Raw genomic sequence first — 17,400 nt, 5'->3', positions numbered from 1 at the left:
CCAATTTGAATATAAATACAGCGACAAAACCCTCACTATATCCAATATAAATCTCTGCATGAGTATGTAGTGTTGTCTGTTGTGCTGTGCTGTGCTGTGCTGTGCTGTGCTGTGTGCATGTGAATGTGCTGTGTCCAGTCAGGCCAGTGTTATGTGGTTGTCAGTTGAACTGAGTGAGCCATATAATTATGTGTCCGATCATGTGTATGTAGTGAGGCCAGTGTTGTTGAACGTCTACATTCACTGACAAAAAGTGTTTTCTACTAACTTGATAAGTAACAGCGGCCAGAAGGTTCTTATATAACAGCGAATTTACTATCCTACCTGGTAGATGTCACGTTGCAGCGGTGGAGAGAAGGGGTATCCTATGTAGAGGGCAAAGTCTGAGTAACTCTCCATTCCTTAAAGATAATGTAGCCGAGGCCCACCAAATAATCCTTAAAAGCTAAAAAAATACTATGCGTCTTGACACTATAACAACGTTTATATTTTAAGCAATCAACTCTTGACGAGAAAAGAAGCAGGTAAACATATCTATCCTTGTCCAGGCCTTTACATATCCTATAATCTCCGTCAGCTTGTATTAACAACACGCGACTGATAAAATTCTACTTTAGGAACCCAAGAAATAATGAAGAGCTGTGTACCATGCATTGTAAATATCAGCTCGCGAGGGAGCTTGGTGCTCGTGCAACAACAGCAAAGAACATATTCCTCGTGCAAGGGAGACGCACACAGAATATACTGGCTACAAAGAGCTCTGTTCTATTTTTCAGATATAAAAATTCAGTTTCAAGATTTGCCGAAGTAGGCTTGATTTTCAAAGCTCTTTTGCAGCGCCACCATTGGCTATGATGAGTAATGTCCCCTAGGTGTCCCTCCTTTGGACCAAACAGATTCCACCTCTTTTATCCCTGGCATTTGCTTGAAATAAAATGGCGGCGCACAGTCAAGACGATTTGATCAATAATCAAGACCTATAGTGTAATAAAACAGGTCTTACTTCGCGCAGTGCATCAAATCATGTGAGCACTTCATTTAAATATTTACTTATTCGTAGTACTGTGTAAATGAATTTAAAATTCCAGTGAAAATCATTATATGTCACCTATATTGTTTATGTCATTTACGTTTTTCCTTTGCAAATTGTATTCAGCAGCTTTCAACAGGTATGCAAAATGAGCAAGAAAGATTGATAGTAATCGCAACTGACTGTTTTATACATTATACTTGTCTACGATGGGCAACCTATGCTAGTCTTAATATTTACGAACTGGTTTGAAAAAACTCCTGACAAGTAAGGGAAATTCACTTAGTAAGTGAGTAAACTTCACTAAATATTTCTGTCAGTGTGTGGTTATTTTGGTGATGTTTGGTAGCTCTGTGTCAATATATTGAGGCGGGAGATGACATGAATAGTCGTGTTTGTCAACGTGTACACTCGTGGTACGTTGTTCAGCAGCAATTAACAACCGTCACATACATCCGCAAGCATCTTGTGCTGCCTTTGTAGAAATCAGGATAATTCTGGGATATAGAAGGTGTGTCCAGAAACCTAAAGGTGCGTTCTTCCCTTTTGTACTTTTAAAGATCTCTATCTGACTACAATGCATCCAGATGTTATTGTGTGCATGAAACACAGGTGTGGTGTGTGTTTATCAAAATGTGATCAGGCGGCGACCTCTCTCATGCCACAACCTCTCTCATGCCACAACATATTTTACTTTTAATCTAATCTCTGACCAATTCAAAACTAGAGCATGATGTGAAATGTTATTTTGAAAATAGCTCATTGCTTTCGTTGCTTTACAGATCATTGTTGTATCTGACACGCTTAGAGTCGGTAAAATACCTCGTGCATGTTACCTTAATAATGACCTATATTTCAACAAATATTACACTGAGATCATGCTGTCCACTGCATGATGACTAATGGTATCACTACATGAAAAACCAGATAACAAGGAATTATCTAGTGAAGTACAGTGCCTTTGCACTATAGGTTCCTTGGGCGAAGGTTGAATGAATGAATACCATAAACAATTAAACGGAATATTAGGAGAAGAAAATGAATGAAAATATAAACGAATAAATAAAGACTTGTGTAAGACCTTTTATGCTTATACAGTGGATTTGATGACTTTGATCGCACTGTTTACAAGGGCATCAAATGCATGTTTCATGCAAATGCTAGCACATATGTTGTATCCAACGTTATTTCGTTTGTTATTTTATGAAATTGTGATCTTTTGTGCTCAGAAATAGCCTGCATCTTGAATAACAGACGCACCTTTACCTGAACTGCTTGCCACTTAGTTAAGAGACATCGTTTGCAGGGCTTCAATCTCAGTCGAAATTCTGGTGCCTAAGATAGTTGGAAAGATAGTTTCAACAAAACGAGAGACGGTGAGTACCACGCTGACTAAAATAAGGTCCATTCTTCGTTACAAACACCGTGTTCCTACATCACAACTATCTACAACATAACGAACCATTGGTCAGTCGACTTTCCCCCTTGAAATAGGCCATCCTCTCGTCACTCAATTCCCTTTTTCGCTTTCTGGTTTGTGAATTTCGCAATATCCGGGAATTGGGAGCTCACTTCCCAGAACTGACAATCATTCATTACTGGCCAGTTATGACCTATTTCTGACAGTTCTGGTGCTATTCGAATCTGTCATCGATCAACTGTTTGTTGACTGTGAGTCATCTGGTCATGTCTGTTTCGACTGTTATTACTTGAGTAAGTGGGTCTGGCTTTTCGCATTCTATTTTCCATAATCCATGAAGGAACTGAACAAATGCCTTACAGAAAAAACGTGCCTCACACATAATATACATGTTGGGGGAATCGAACTCTGGTTTTTAGGGTGAACTCTCGTAAACTTAAACCATTTGCCTCCCACCACAGAAACAACACACAATCTAACAAATACACCCAATGTTTATAATATTTGAGGAGCGATCTTTCTTCTGTTTGAATTTACTTTTGAGTCTGTCTACAGGAAAAATAAGTATTTTCACGGACGTCTATGTACTAAATTTTATAACAATGATTAAACGCTGATAAGAATGTAGCCTTGCACATGTAACTTCACCTGATAAGAGTAAAAAAACAGATATTGACCTAAACGCTGCAGGAGACATAGATTACACCTTCTCCTCAGGTATATATACTGTCTCGCCATATGTATAGGTGTTACTTCATTAACATGGAGCTTTCAGTTGGCTTGGCTGGAATGATGTTGGCTGGATTAACCCCAACATCAAGACCCCGACACTTGACCGTCTCGCCCATGGTGGTGTCATCCTTAACTCCTCCTACGTCCAGCCACTGTGTTCCCCCTCCAGGAACTGCTTCATGTCAGGCAAGTTTCCATACCACACAGGGCTCCAGGACAGTGTGGTCTTCATAGAACAGCCCAAGTATATGCCAGCTAATCTGACCACCATCCCACAGAGGCTGAAGACCCTCGGCTATGATACCCACATGGTCGGCAAATGGCACCTAGGCTTCTGTGATTGGAAGTACACGCCCACCTACAGAGGCTTTGACACATTTATGGGCTACTATGCAGGTATGGAGGACTACTTCACACATGTCAGGGATAAGGTGGCTGATTACAATGGATATGACTTCAGGAACATGACAGATGTGTACAAAGGCGCTCAAGGGGAATACTCCACATACGTGTTTGCACAGAGAGCCATTGACATCATAATGAACCACGACAAGTCCAAGCCGATGTATCTATATCTGCCGTTTCAAGCTGTACATGGGCCTACTGCAGGTGCCCGCCAAATATTCAGACAGATACAGCCACATTCATGATTTAAATAGGAAGGTTTACAGTGGCATGGTGAGCGCTTTGGACGATGCTGTGTACAACATCACCACTGTCCTTGAGGACCTTGGATTCATGGACAACCTACTTCTTGTGTTTACAACAGACAACGGTGGGCCTCCTACAAAAGGTGCCAATAACTGGCCTCTGAGGGGCGGAAAAAGCACACTATGGGAGGGAGGTACCAGGGGAGCGGGTTTCGTCTACAGCAAAACTCTGCTGAAAAAGAAAGGTTACACTCACCCTGGTCTGTTCCACGCTGTGGACTGGTACCCCACGTTACTGGACATAGCAGGGGGAGACTCCAGCCAACTGGACATTGATGGGTTGAGTCAGGTCGACATGATCCTTAATGGAGACAGTAGCGTAAGGAATCAATTTGTCTACAACATCTATGACGACCACTATGCTGCAGCTCTCAGGTGGGGAGGCCTGAAGTTGATCGTTGGAGACCCTGGATACTCGGGATGGTACCCTCTCCCTGGTTTTGACTTAGACGTCCCAATCATGGACGATTCTCCCCTTCCTAGCGTCATGCTGTACAATATCAGCGCCGACCCAACAGAGCACCAGGACATCTCCAAGGACAACCCCGACCTTGTCAACTTCCTGCTGCAGATGCTGGCCCGGAAGAATGGGACTCGGGTGCCTGCAATGGACCCACCCTCTGACCCTCGATCTAATCCAGTCAACTTCAACGGTAGCTGGAGCCCCGGCTGGTGCTAGAAATTGCTTCGATATAGTCACGTGACCAGTTGACCCACCGAGAGACGTGTTGTGCCTAAAGTCACGTGACCATTCGATCCCCCGAGAGACGTGTTGTGCCTAAAGTCATGTGATTATTTTGTATCTGATTTGCTTGATTATATGTAATTCCTCTGTAAAACCGGATCATGTAGGAAAATAATGTCCTATTTAGGAATAAAGTGATGCATTCCTCTCTGGAACTGTGATATAAATCTTGTTTGAAACAAATTAAATTGTCAGTCTACGATGCCCTTTCTGTTGGTTTATTGTTTCATTCGAGGATGCAATTCTTGTTGTTGTGACACTTCCATGAGTATTAGAGAAGTACTTCCACCTTTATCAGAGCTCTTCAGGACCATTGATTTCATTGTGACGTCAATGGATTATACGGGATAAATATATCAATGCATCGCGTCCAAAGGGCCGTTTTTATTATCTATTTATTTGTATTTAAATGGAAAGTGCATTTTTAGAAATGATTTGTTCAACATTATTCCAGATAAGAACAACTCCTCAGGCTACCGTCAGCTTCTAAATGTTTGCCAGAGATGACATTAAGGGACTATATTACTCGGAAATTGAAATAGAATGATGAAATATTGAGATTTGAATTGAAGGAAGATTCCGGCATGTGTGCTAATACTTATAAACCAAGAACAAGCCATTCTGTTAATGAGGAATATTACTTACAAAAATTGTGCAGTGCACTTTTTGCAAGCGAAATCGGCGTTTACATCTACATGTTCTTGCTGTTCGTGCTGTTAATACAAGTTCAGCACTATTGATTCTATTTCAAGTGGCGATGTCCACACGTGATCCGAAAAAATGTAATGGTTTTTGCCAGGTTTCTGTGATTCGCCATTTTAGGAAATATTTGTATGACCTCCCTATTTAGGATAACATGACAATTGTAGACAAAACAGTACCACTCATTCACAAATCAAACACCACATACATACGGCGTCCTCGACACACTCGACAGGAGTCTCTGAATTTGTCACGTCCTTACCAACGAAGGTTTATGATATACGTCCTTTCGTCCTGCCACAATGCAAGGTGAAATAATCCTGCCACTGATGAAAGTTCTTGGTCACTCCAGGTTCCTCAGGACATCATTGAAAATAATGTCCGTGACACAATTACACTCAACAAAGTGTTGGATCGTGAGGAGATTTGACACACAATTGAAATTTTGTTTTACGATTTTGATACTCCAAAGCCAGAAGCCGGTACACATGTAAGGTTGGTCTTGTATGAGTATTTTTGTAACCAGACAAACCTAAATGAACTAAAAACATCGTGGTCGTTAACGACTGCTCTGTTGACTACAGTTCTCCATGGTGTTTTGTTAGGAAACACTGACTCATATAGTAAAATACAAGAAATGTTCTGATGCTTTTAACACGGCAGCAAACTCTTTGTTTATCAGATTACATATACAAAAACATAATTCTTCAAATATATTCAACAAGCTGTGACCTCCCCATGTAAACGTCAAAAGGCTGAATGGGAACAGAACATCAGAACATTACCTCGAAGACAATATATTGTTGATTCAAATTTAAATGGAAACAAATTGCAATGAGAAAAAAAGTTACACAGACATATTAAGAAGAAAAGAAATCAATATTCATTCACTAGTTCCTTTTTGATATGTTTCTCTCTTGTTTGCGGTTACCTCCCATACTAGTACTTACCGAATTCATAAACACCTTCAAGAGGGGGCTGAAGTGTAATGATTTAATTGTCCCCTTGAGAGGGTATGTGACGCCATATCATACAAAGGATGTATTTTTCTACTACCTTTACTCCTCGAATACTTGTTGCCTTCACTTTTGGCCTTAACTTACTGAAACCGTGTAGGAAGCAGAAGTATCCCAGCGATCGCTTGTATGTATGGCTGGTGATCTCTATCTCGTTTCTATAACGTATTATTATTTATCGTAATTTCCTTGTATAGTTCCATACAGTTTTAAAAGATATATCTGTTGTTAATGTTACTAACGTGGCTATATCTCTCGCCCCTGTTGCAGAATTTATGACATAATTAAATCTGAACAAACAACCTTTTTCAACCGAGGTGGAACTTGTCATGGAAATTGTAAAAAAAGAAGAGTTCATAACCTAAGTCCACCTTGTTGCCATGGAAACGTAAAACAATCTAAAATTTCTTAATAGCAAAAGGCACCAGTTCAGCATGTACCTGACAGACCTGCAAAGTTTCATGAAAAAATATTGAATGGTTTATGAGTTATGCTCCGGAAACGAACCCTACCCTCACAGAACCTAAGTCCATCTTGTTGCCAAGGAATGGAGAGAATGACCTCACATATTTGTTGTCCGGGTCGCCATTTTGAGACAGGTAGATAATTATGAGTCAGAGTGTTAGGTATGTATTGACCTTGAAAGTTGTTAATGTTATTTGTTAATGACTGACAACATTTAACACTTAATAGCATGTACTCATGCACGAAGCGAGGTTTGTTAAGTTTGCCAGTGAAAAACCATATGGTTTATTTATTTTATCTGGCAATTGCTTACCATGCAGCTCAAAACCATTATGTTTTACCTGTTTTGTTTATGGTTTGATATCTTTTCTTTTGCAAATTGTAATCAGCAGGTGTCAACAGGGATCGCACAATGAGCAAGAAACCACCCTTTAATGAAATGTAAATGAAAGTTTAGTAAATGTACCATTGCAATTTGTCAATTATGAGAGGAAGATTCTTTGAAAGATGACAAGGAATCGCAATTAACTGTTCAGTAAACTGAGATCATGCTGTCCATTTCGGAGATAAATATTTCGTTTTGTAAAAACAGGCAAAGATTTTGAGCCAGTGAAGCGTTTGAGTCTCAAAACTTTGGGAGACATGAACAAGAATGCACTTGTACCGTGACCTGAAAAGAGTGACAGAGATATTACTCTTAACCCTGCAGGAGACACAGATCAGGCTTTGCCATTAGGTATATATACTGACTCACCACATGTAGTGGTATTACTTCATTAATATGGAGCTTACAGTTGCCATTGCTCTTATAGTTGCTTCGTGTTTAAACATCAGCACTGCTGCAGAGAAACCATACATTGTCTTCATCGTCGCAGATGACCTTGGCTGGAACGACGTTGGCTGGATCAACCCTGACATCCAGACACCGACACTTGACCGTCTCGACCGAAGCGGCGTCATCCTCAACTCCTATGTCCAGCAGCTGTGTTCCCCCTCCAAAACCCCCGATCTTGTCAACTTCCTGCCGAAGATGCTGGCCCTGAAGAATGGGACCCGGATGCCTGCGATGGACCCACCCTCTGAAATTGCTCCATGACTACAATGCTTCAGTAGTCACGTGACCATTCGAACCACCGAGAACTGTTTTATCACCGAGTCACGTGACAGTATGTGTAATTTACGTGATTATTCGTTCTCATATGTCTTTGTGCCTGTGTAGTAGTCTGTCATACAGACCCTGAAACAAATATTTCCAATACAGCCCTTGCAAGCCTATAATGCACGTCTAGATTACGGCAGTATCAGGGTCTGTACAAATCTGCTGAATTCACAAGCGAGGACAGAGCTTGTAATCATCAGTCAGTCTCTGGCTGTCATAAGTTTTTAGTATTAGCACATGTTGAGACACCCCCACCACTCCCCATGACCCCACACTGAGCCCAGACCCGATCCTGCTCTTGACCCTGCCACTCTGACCAGACAACATTGGTGATTACTTTGGAGACCTGGAAACATATAAAATATCTGTGTGTTTTTTTCTTTAGTTCGTTGATTGTTAACCTGATGAGGACAGGGGAGGATTTCCAAACGTCTTGCATTTCTGGGTAAAAATGAATAGGGGCATTGAAGAGTTAAACCGCTTTATCGCTGATGAAAGCAAGTATACAGAGTATCAGTCTACAGTTCCGTAGGGTGGCGGGGTAGCCTAGTGGTTAAAGCGTTCGCTCGTCACGCCGAAGACCTGGGTTTGATTCACCACATGGGTTCAATGTGTGAAGCTCTTTTCTGGTGTCCCCCGCCGTGATATTGCTGGAATATTGCTAAAAGCAGCATAAAACCATACTCACTCACTCATATAAATATATAAATGTCTTTTTAAATGATGTCACAAGTCGTCTTACAATATTGTCCACACAAGTGTCATCAACTAGACTTTTTCGACACACATCATACATTGAACATTCCTGATGTACTAACACTTTTGAAACTTTTTCAATCAGTAGATATGCTCCGTCTTAGTGAAAACTTTTCCTCCTGTTCCATGCTATATCATTCAAACTGCCATTTCTAGTGCAAACAAAACATTTAGACTTTGGAGGAATATTAAGTCACTTTGAAATCTTTGGATGAGTTTTTGAAAGATCAAGACCAACATCTTGTCCCTGAAAAGAAAAAATAGTTGTTAAATTATAGTTAAACTTCTCAAATTCATGGATTTCTGGACATTGGACACTTGCAACCCGCTAATAGGCCCACCCCTTGCAGTGAGAGGGGGTGTTTGGGGAGGAGTAGTAGGGGTAGTAAATACCCTTGTCGCATGATCAGTGATAGCAATCTGTTCATGTGTTGTGAAATTCTAAGCATTTTTGCTCTGCAAATTTGGCTAGTCTCTGAAAATGAAGAAAATCACTGGGCTCCTTTTGTTTTCTGTAAAATATGTTCATTTCAGAGACTAGATGTTAGTCTACGTATGTATGACTGGATCGTGTAAAACGATACCATCCTATTGTAGATAATGTGACGCATTTTGTTAACATTCCTGTCTGCCACATTGATTGAGAGCTGCGATGTATATCTTGGATGAAAATCATCTTGCCAGTATTCGGTCTTAAATCGTTTTCAGATTGCCCAAGCTGTCCTATGTTTGTTTGAGAAAAATGATTCTGCAGGAAGGAATGGTTGTGGTTGTGACACCCCTCTGTACGTATTGGAGAAGTACTTTCATCTTTATCAGAGCTCTTCGGGACCATTGGCGTTACGTCATTGTGACGTCGATGAATCACAGGGGAAGTATATCAATGCATCGTGTCCTAAGAGATGTTTTTTATCCCATTGGCCTTCATGTATTCATTATTTTATGGAAAGTGCATTGTAAGGATAGTTATGATAAGTCAGGCATTGGTTCATACTAGTACAATTCTTGTTTTTTGCTATCAGCGACTGAGTGTTTGTCTGAGAAGATGTTGAGGGTCTCTAGTCCTGGCAACTTGAAATAGAATCGCGATATATCGTGATTATTATTCAACGCAGTTCGCTGCATGTCTTTTAATACTCATAAAATAAAAAAAAACAAGCCATCACGTTGTGAGTGATACTACTTACAAAAAACTGCCAAGTGAGCTTTTTGAGAAATAATAATTTGGCTAGCGATAAACACCATAAAGGAGTTTTGATCACGTGGTTACATTCCAGGAAGAAAGGCAGTCAGATAACTGAGAGCGGTTATATCATCACGTTTTTCTGTTTCAGTTCGTGCTTCTAATGCACGTAAAGCGCTATTGATTCTATTTGATTATCTGCAAAAATGATGTGGTCATTGACAGGATTCTGTGATTTGCCTTTAAAAGAAATGTTTGTGTCACAGACCAGCCACATCTTTGTATAAGATAACATGACAAATATAAACAAAACAGAGCCACCATTGACAGATCACCCAAGGTCATTCACATACAATACCAACTCACTAAAAACACTTCATACATCGGGTCATTGATCATTGCAACTGACAGGCAAACACAAGCAGCTTAACATAAATGCCAACCCGGAATCCTACCATGATCTCTCTGGACCTGCCACATCCTTGCCAACGCAGGCTTAGGGGCCTGCTTGCCTGCCATACCCATGTTGTTTGGAGTCCCCCACAGTGCAAACTGAGATAGGCCTACCACACATGAGGCGAAATAGTCCTGCCAGTAATGAAAGTTTACAGTCCCTCCAGGTTCCTTCAGAGCCCTGACCAACTATGACGTCCCTCTGACGTCATCAAGAGTGACGTCATCCATGCCCGCATTGCTTCCCACATCAATGTAGTACTTGGTTTGTTATAAGTTTAGCGCAGATTATGGTTTAGCCTCTGTAACTTTTCATAAAGTTTAACATCAGGGAAGAAATTATACAGAAAAAAAGTCTACCATTCACTAAATTAAACACCAAAAACGGTAAGGATAATTTCACTGTCCGTATGGCCCTTTTATAAAAAAAAGAAAAAAAACCCAACAAATCTTCAGTTTATACTTTTTATTATTTTGCGTTGCCTCACGCGCACTTGACGTAATCCGTCTTGTGTTGACAACTTCGGGGGAACACGATCAAATTTTACCTGCATATTGGAGGTGAAACTCGAGGCTATGCCTTTCACAAAAGATTATGGTTTAAGTTAAGGGGAGTGGTTTACTTTATATGAAGAGGGTAGAAACTACCAGAGACCCTATATCAGTATAGAGACCACATTTCAATGTAATGTTACCTTCCATGTCCGGAATATAACATGCCTCAACTCACTACAGTCCGTTTGCTGCAGAAGGGTATCGTTTCAATGCAAAAAAGATATATATCCAAAGGCAACAATTCGTCTTAAATGGCATTAGAATAGTTTATTTGTCCCACTCGTCATCATAATTTCAGACATTGTCATCCAGTGTCGAACAAAAGTGTTTAAGAAACAACATTTCATGTAATTGTTTGTGGTTTAATGCTTGTTGTCACAAAGAGGTCTGTGCAATCAACAAAGCAGCTGAATGGCATCGCGAAACACAGGGATAGTCTCAAACGTCTATACCGTAATATTTTCTTTGTCACTCTCACTGTTTCTGTCAACTGAAATAATAATTTGACTGAAACTTGCCTGATCTGAACCATCTCTTTTACAATATGAAGCTTTCATTCCGGTCTCAACTTTGTCAGTACACCCCCTCCAGCTTGCTATAACTACAAACGTGAAATACCAAGGTTTTCAAATCATCTGTGATTTTCATCATGTACCGTATTGTAATGATATATTGAGCTCGTTTTGTTTATTTTATTATTTGAACTTAGCTGGATAGAAATACCAAGAACATCATTAACATTGCTTTGAGAATACTTAACAGATTCCCATTGTATATTCCGTTTAATAACTACTGCAGAAAGATACGCTCCTGATTCAGACTTTTCATTTGACAGAATTTTATTACAGAAAAAAACAGTAGCAGCCCAGCCGAACACATGCGAATTTCACGTGCAAATGTAGGGCTGTTCAGTTTACAGTGCGGACCCCCTTGTAAAAACAGGCATTACACCACCAACAATTACATGCATGACAGTTTCGTACACAGCTTTTTATACCCCTCATGACAATGTCTGAAATTATTTTGATGAGTCGGTTTGGACAAATAACTTTTATACTATTATACCATTTAAGACCAAGTTTTGCTTATGTATATCTATTTTGCATTTTATCGGTACGAGTGAGTGAGTGAGTTGGGTTTAACGCTGCTGTTAACATTATTCAAGTTATGTCACGGCGTGTCAGCTGAATGTGGGAGGAAAGCCCGAAGTGATGCAGGTCTCAGACGTTTACCACTTCGGTGAAACCCACGAGCACGGGTATGGTGCTGACAAACCTAGAAACATAATCGGGGCGAACCGGGATCCGAACCCACAATCATAGGTTTCTGGCGAGTCCAGGGGACGCAACTCTGCACAGCGAATCGCGGCGCCTTAGACGACTGGGCCACCCGTGCCCCCTTATCCGTACGATTTTGCAGTAAACAGACCATAGGCGGACGCGTCAATCAGATTGAATCTGCATTGTAGTAACGTTACGATGAAATACAAGATACTGAAAAAGTCACACATAAACGTTCACAATGTTTCTGTCACCAGCGTTTCCGATACCAACGAACAAAATTCTCTTTCCTCATGGCAAACATCCTGAAAAAGGTGGACTCTTCCTCCACGATTATTCTTTGAGTGACTGTAATGACACTACAGTGCATCGACATGAACTTAACTTTACCACAGAATCGTAGTTACGGGAAACGCTTGTTTTTCCCCACGAAATGTATGTTGACGAAGGAACTATGACCGTCAGTATGGAAAATAAATATAGACTCATTTTAACTATATTCCCACCATAAGGCCTCGCTACCCTCATGACTCTTTGCTAGTAATCACGAATTGCGTACAACATTGTTATTAAGATACTCGTAGCTAGAGACATATGGGCTGCTGTTCAAAAGTTGTACAGCCATGGGCATGCAGGGGGGTGCTCCTTAACTGGAAATACTTATTACTTTTGCTTCTAAGGGAGCTAAAGGCATGGGACTTTTGTTACCAGTGTACTGCACTGGGTATATGCGTCCCCAAACCAGATATAAATTAATGTTGTTTTTTAAACTGAAAGTTTATTTTGTTGAACAGGAATCATCTGGAAGCCGGTAAGGCAATTGAGAGGTTGTTGACTTGGGGTACTGAAGGGAAGGCAATGCGGAGTTGGGGCGATTAAAAAAATATTTCTTAGTGTGTTTAGGTCCGAGCATGCATTTGAGTTTAATACAGATAAATCTGAATTTGTTCTTTTGTTTTTTAACGCTGCAGTCAACACTATTCAATTATATGACGGCGGTCTCTAAATAATTGAGTCTGGCACAGACAATCAAGTGATTGACATAATGCGCATAGATCGACGCATTTGGGATACGATGACATTCATCAACCAAGTCAGGGAGCCTGACCACCCGATCCCGATATACGCCTCTTACGACAAGCATAGTCGCCTCTTACCAAATGCATCGGTTCTAAGATGTGTACAGAGGGGGGTGGCCATGGGTTGTTTGGAAGTAAGCTTGGATCCGTGGGGAATGAGAGCAAGGACGCGGACATGTGAGATGACAACATGTGGATTGGGAATAGTTTGAAGTATGAAGCTAGTGTATAATATAAAGTTAGGTTGAAGTCTGGAGTATCGGGAGCACGGACGTGGGGAAACAGTACTGAGGTTAAGCTGTGTGTGTTGTTAAAACACTATAGCACGGACGTGGAAAGGGATAACTTATGGTAATTGATAGAGACAGTTACAGGTTCGGAGCTGAGGTAGACATTTAGACCCGCGGACCTTGTAGGTGAAATCTAGACTCAGTCATCTCATTGAGGACAAGCAAGTAAAGTGTGGCTTGTAAGAGATGTTGGTGGTGTTGCGGAATTTTGTGGTTGTTGCGGGTTTATGGGTGTTGCGTCTTTTTATGAATTCTATTCTTTCATATGGAAAGGGTTCTTTTGCATTAATAACATATTTGTTTTGTTGCTTGCGATGTGTGAGCATGTAGGGCATATTCCAGTGTGGTGGAGATTTGTAATGTGAAGGTGGTTGTTGTTTTGTTACTGACAGGTAAAACTTGTTTGAGTGTTGATTTCATTTGGGGTATTTTTCAACGTATTGTATTTTGTTTCTGTAAATATAAGTGTGTTTAAAGGAGCAAGAGTTGCCTGTGGGTTTCATGTCTTATAAGTGCTCTATTCCTTGATTTACATATTTACTGTATGTTAATGGTAGTCTGTGTGTGCCTTTCTGGTTTCTCGCTTTGTCTGTTGTTACGTTCCGATGTGAAGGCACCAATAGCTTTGCGATTGTCTGATCAGTGAGTGTTAATGTTTCTCGACGTTGATGAAGTTGGTGTGGACTTTTGACGAATTGTACAGAACTAAACAAGTCAGTCATGATGAAGACATAGTTGTGTTTTAAAGTTTCTGCGATTGTTATTCCAGGCCGCTTCGCCGTTCTGTGCTTTGTGTAGAGATAAGTGATTTGTTATGCATGCCAATTTGAATATAAATACAGCGACAAAACCCTCACTATATCCAATATAAATCTCTGCATGAGTATGTAGTGTTGTCTGTTGTGCTGTGCTGTGCTGTGCTGTGCTGTGCTGTGCTGTGCTGTGTGCATGTGAATGTGCTGTGTCCAGTCAGGCCAGTGTTATGTGGTTGTCAGTTGAACTGAGTGAGCCATATAATTATGTGTCCGATCATGTGTATGTAGTGAGGCCAGTGTTGTTGAACGTCTACATTCACTGACAAAAAGTGTTTTCTACTAACTTGATAAGTAACAGCGGCCAGAAGGTTCTTATATAACAGCGAATTTACTATCCTACCTGGTAGATGTCACGTTGCAGCGGTGGAGAGAAGGGGTATCCTATGTAGAGGGCAAAGTCTGAGTAACTCTCCATTCCTTAAAGATAATGTAGCCGAGGCCCACCAAATAATCCTTAAAAGTTAAAAAAATACTATGCGTCTTGACACTATAACAACGTTTATATTTTAAGCAATCAACTCTTGACGAGAAAAGAAGCAGGTAAACATATCTATCCTTGTCCGGGCCTTTACATATCCTATAATCTCCGTCAGCTTGTATTTACAACACGCGACTGATAAAATTCTACTTTAGGAACCCAAGAAATTATGAGGAGCTGTGTACCATGCATTGTAAATATCAGCTCGCGAGGGAGCTTGGTGCTCGTGCAACAACAGCAAAGAACATATTCTTCGTGCAAGGGAGACGCACACAGAATATACTGGCTACAAAGAGCTCTGTTCTATTTTTCAGATATAAAAATTCAGTTTCCAGATTTGCCGAACTAGGCTTGATTTTCCAAGCTCTTTTGCAGCGCCACCATTGGCTATTATGAGTCATGTCCCCTAGGTGTCCCTCCTTTTGACCAAACAGATTCCACCTCTTTTATCCCTTGCATTTGCTTGAAATAAAATGGCGGCGCACAGTCAAGACGATCTGATCAATAATCAAGACCTATAGTGTAATAAAACAGGTCTTACTTCGCGCAGTGCATCAAATCATGTGAGCACTTCATTTAAATATTTAATTATTCGTAGTACTGTGTAAATGAATTTAAAATGCCAGTGAAAATCATTATATGTCACCTATATTGTTTACGTCATTTACGTTTTTCCTTTGCAAATTGTATTCAGCAGCTTTCAACAGGGATGCAAAATTAGCAAGAAAGATTGATAGTAATCGCAACTGACTGTTTTGTACATTATACTTGTCTACGATGGGCAACCTATGATAGTCTTAATATTTACGAACTGGTTTGAAAAAACTCCTGACAAGTAAGGGAAATTCACTTAGTAAGTGAGTAAACTTCACTAAATATTTCTGTCAGTGTGTGGTTATTTTGGTGATGTTTGGTAGCTCTGTGTCTATATATTGAGGCGGGAGATGACATGAATAGTCGTGTTTGTCAACGTGTACACTCGTAGTACGTTGTTCAGCAGCAATTAACAACCGTCACATACATCCGCAAGCATCTTGTGCTGCCTTTGTAGAAATCAGGATAATTCTGGGATATAGAAGGTGTGTCCAGAAACCTAAAGGTGCGTTCTTCCCTTTTGTACTTTTAAAGATCTCTATCTGACTACAATGCATCCAGATGTTATTGTGTGCATGAAACACAGGTGTGGTGTGTGTTTATCAAAATGTGATCAGGCGGCGACCTCTCTCATGCCACAACCTCTCTCATGCCACAACATATTTTACTTTTAATCTAATCTCTGACCAATTCAAAACTAGAGCATGATGTGAAATGTTATTTTGAAAATAGCTCATTGCTTTCGTTGCTTTACAGATCATTGTTGTATCTGACACGCTTAGAGTCGGTAAAATACCTCGTGCATGTTACCTAAATAATGACCTACATTTCAACAAATATTACACTGAGATCATGCTGTCCACTGCATGATGACTAATGGTATCACTACATGAAAAACCAGATAACAAGGAATTATCTAGTGAAGTACAGTGCCTTTGCACTATAGGTTCCTGAAGGTTGAATGAATGAATACCATAAACAATTAAACGGAATATTAGGAGAAGAAATGAATGAAAATATAAACGAATGATTAAAGACTTGTTTAAGACCCTTTATGCTTATACAGTGGATTTGATCACTTTGATCGCACTGTGTACAAGGGCATGCACTTGCTAGCACAGATGTTGTATCCAACGTTATTTCGTTTGTTATTTTATGAAATTGTGATTGAGAGACGGTGCGTACCACGCTGACTAAAATAAGGTCCATTCTTCGTTACAAACACCGGGTTCCTACATCACAACTATCTACAACATAACGTACCATAAGTCAGTCGACTTTCCCCCTTGAAATAGGCCATCCTCTCGTCGCTCAATTCCCTTTTTCGCTTTCTGGTTGGTGAATTTCGCAATACACGGGAATTGGGAGCTCACTTCCCAGAACTGACAATCATTCATTACTGGCCAGTTATGACCTATTTCTGACAGTTCTGGTGCTATTCGAATCTGTCATCGATCAACTGTTTGTTGACTGTGAGTCATCTGGTCATGTCTGTTTCGACTGTTATTACTTGAGTAAGTGGGTCTGTCCTTTCGCATTCTATTTTTTATAATCCATGAAGGAACTGAACAAATGCCTTACAGAAAAACGTGCCTCACACATAGTATCCATGTTGGGGGAATCGAACTCTGGTTTTAGGGTGAACTCTCGTAAACTTAAACCAATTGCCTCCCTCCACAGAAACAACACACAATCTAACAAATACACCCAATGTTTATAATATTTGAGGAGCGATCTTTCTTCTGTTTGAATTTACTTTTGAGTCCGTCTACAGGAAAGTAAGTATTTTCACGGACGTCTATGTATTAAATTTTATAACAATGATTAAACGCTGATAAGAATGTAGCCTTGCACATGTAACTTCACCTGATAAGAGTAAAAAAACAGATATTGACCTAAACGCTGCAGGAGACATAGATTACACCTTCTCATTAGGTA

At 40.3% G+C, this 17,400-nt stretch overlaps 1 pseudogene; it reads left to right on the top strand.

The window, feature by feature from the left end:
* The first annotated feature begins 1,607 nt into the window (after positions 1–1,607).
* Positions 1,608–4,798, top strand: LOC125377778 (annotated as a pseudogene).
* Positions 4,799–17,400: the final 12,602 nt, after the last annotated feature.

This window comes from Haliotis rufescens, unplaced genomic scaffold (assembly GCF_023055435.1).
Source record: "Haliotis rufescens isolate VD_foot unplaced genomic scaffold, xgHalRufe1.0.p SCAF_99, whole genome shotgun sequence".
In the NCBI taxonomy this organism is placed as follows: Eukaryota; Metazoa; Mollusca; class Gastropoda; order Lepetellida; family Haliotidae; genus Haliotis; species Haliotis rufescens.
Note: the sequence above shows the minus strand (reverse complement) of the source record. Positions and strands in the feature narration are given on the sequence as shown.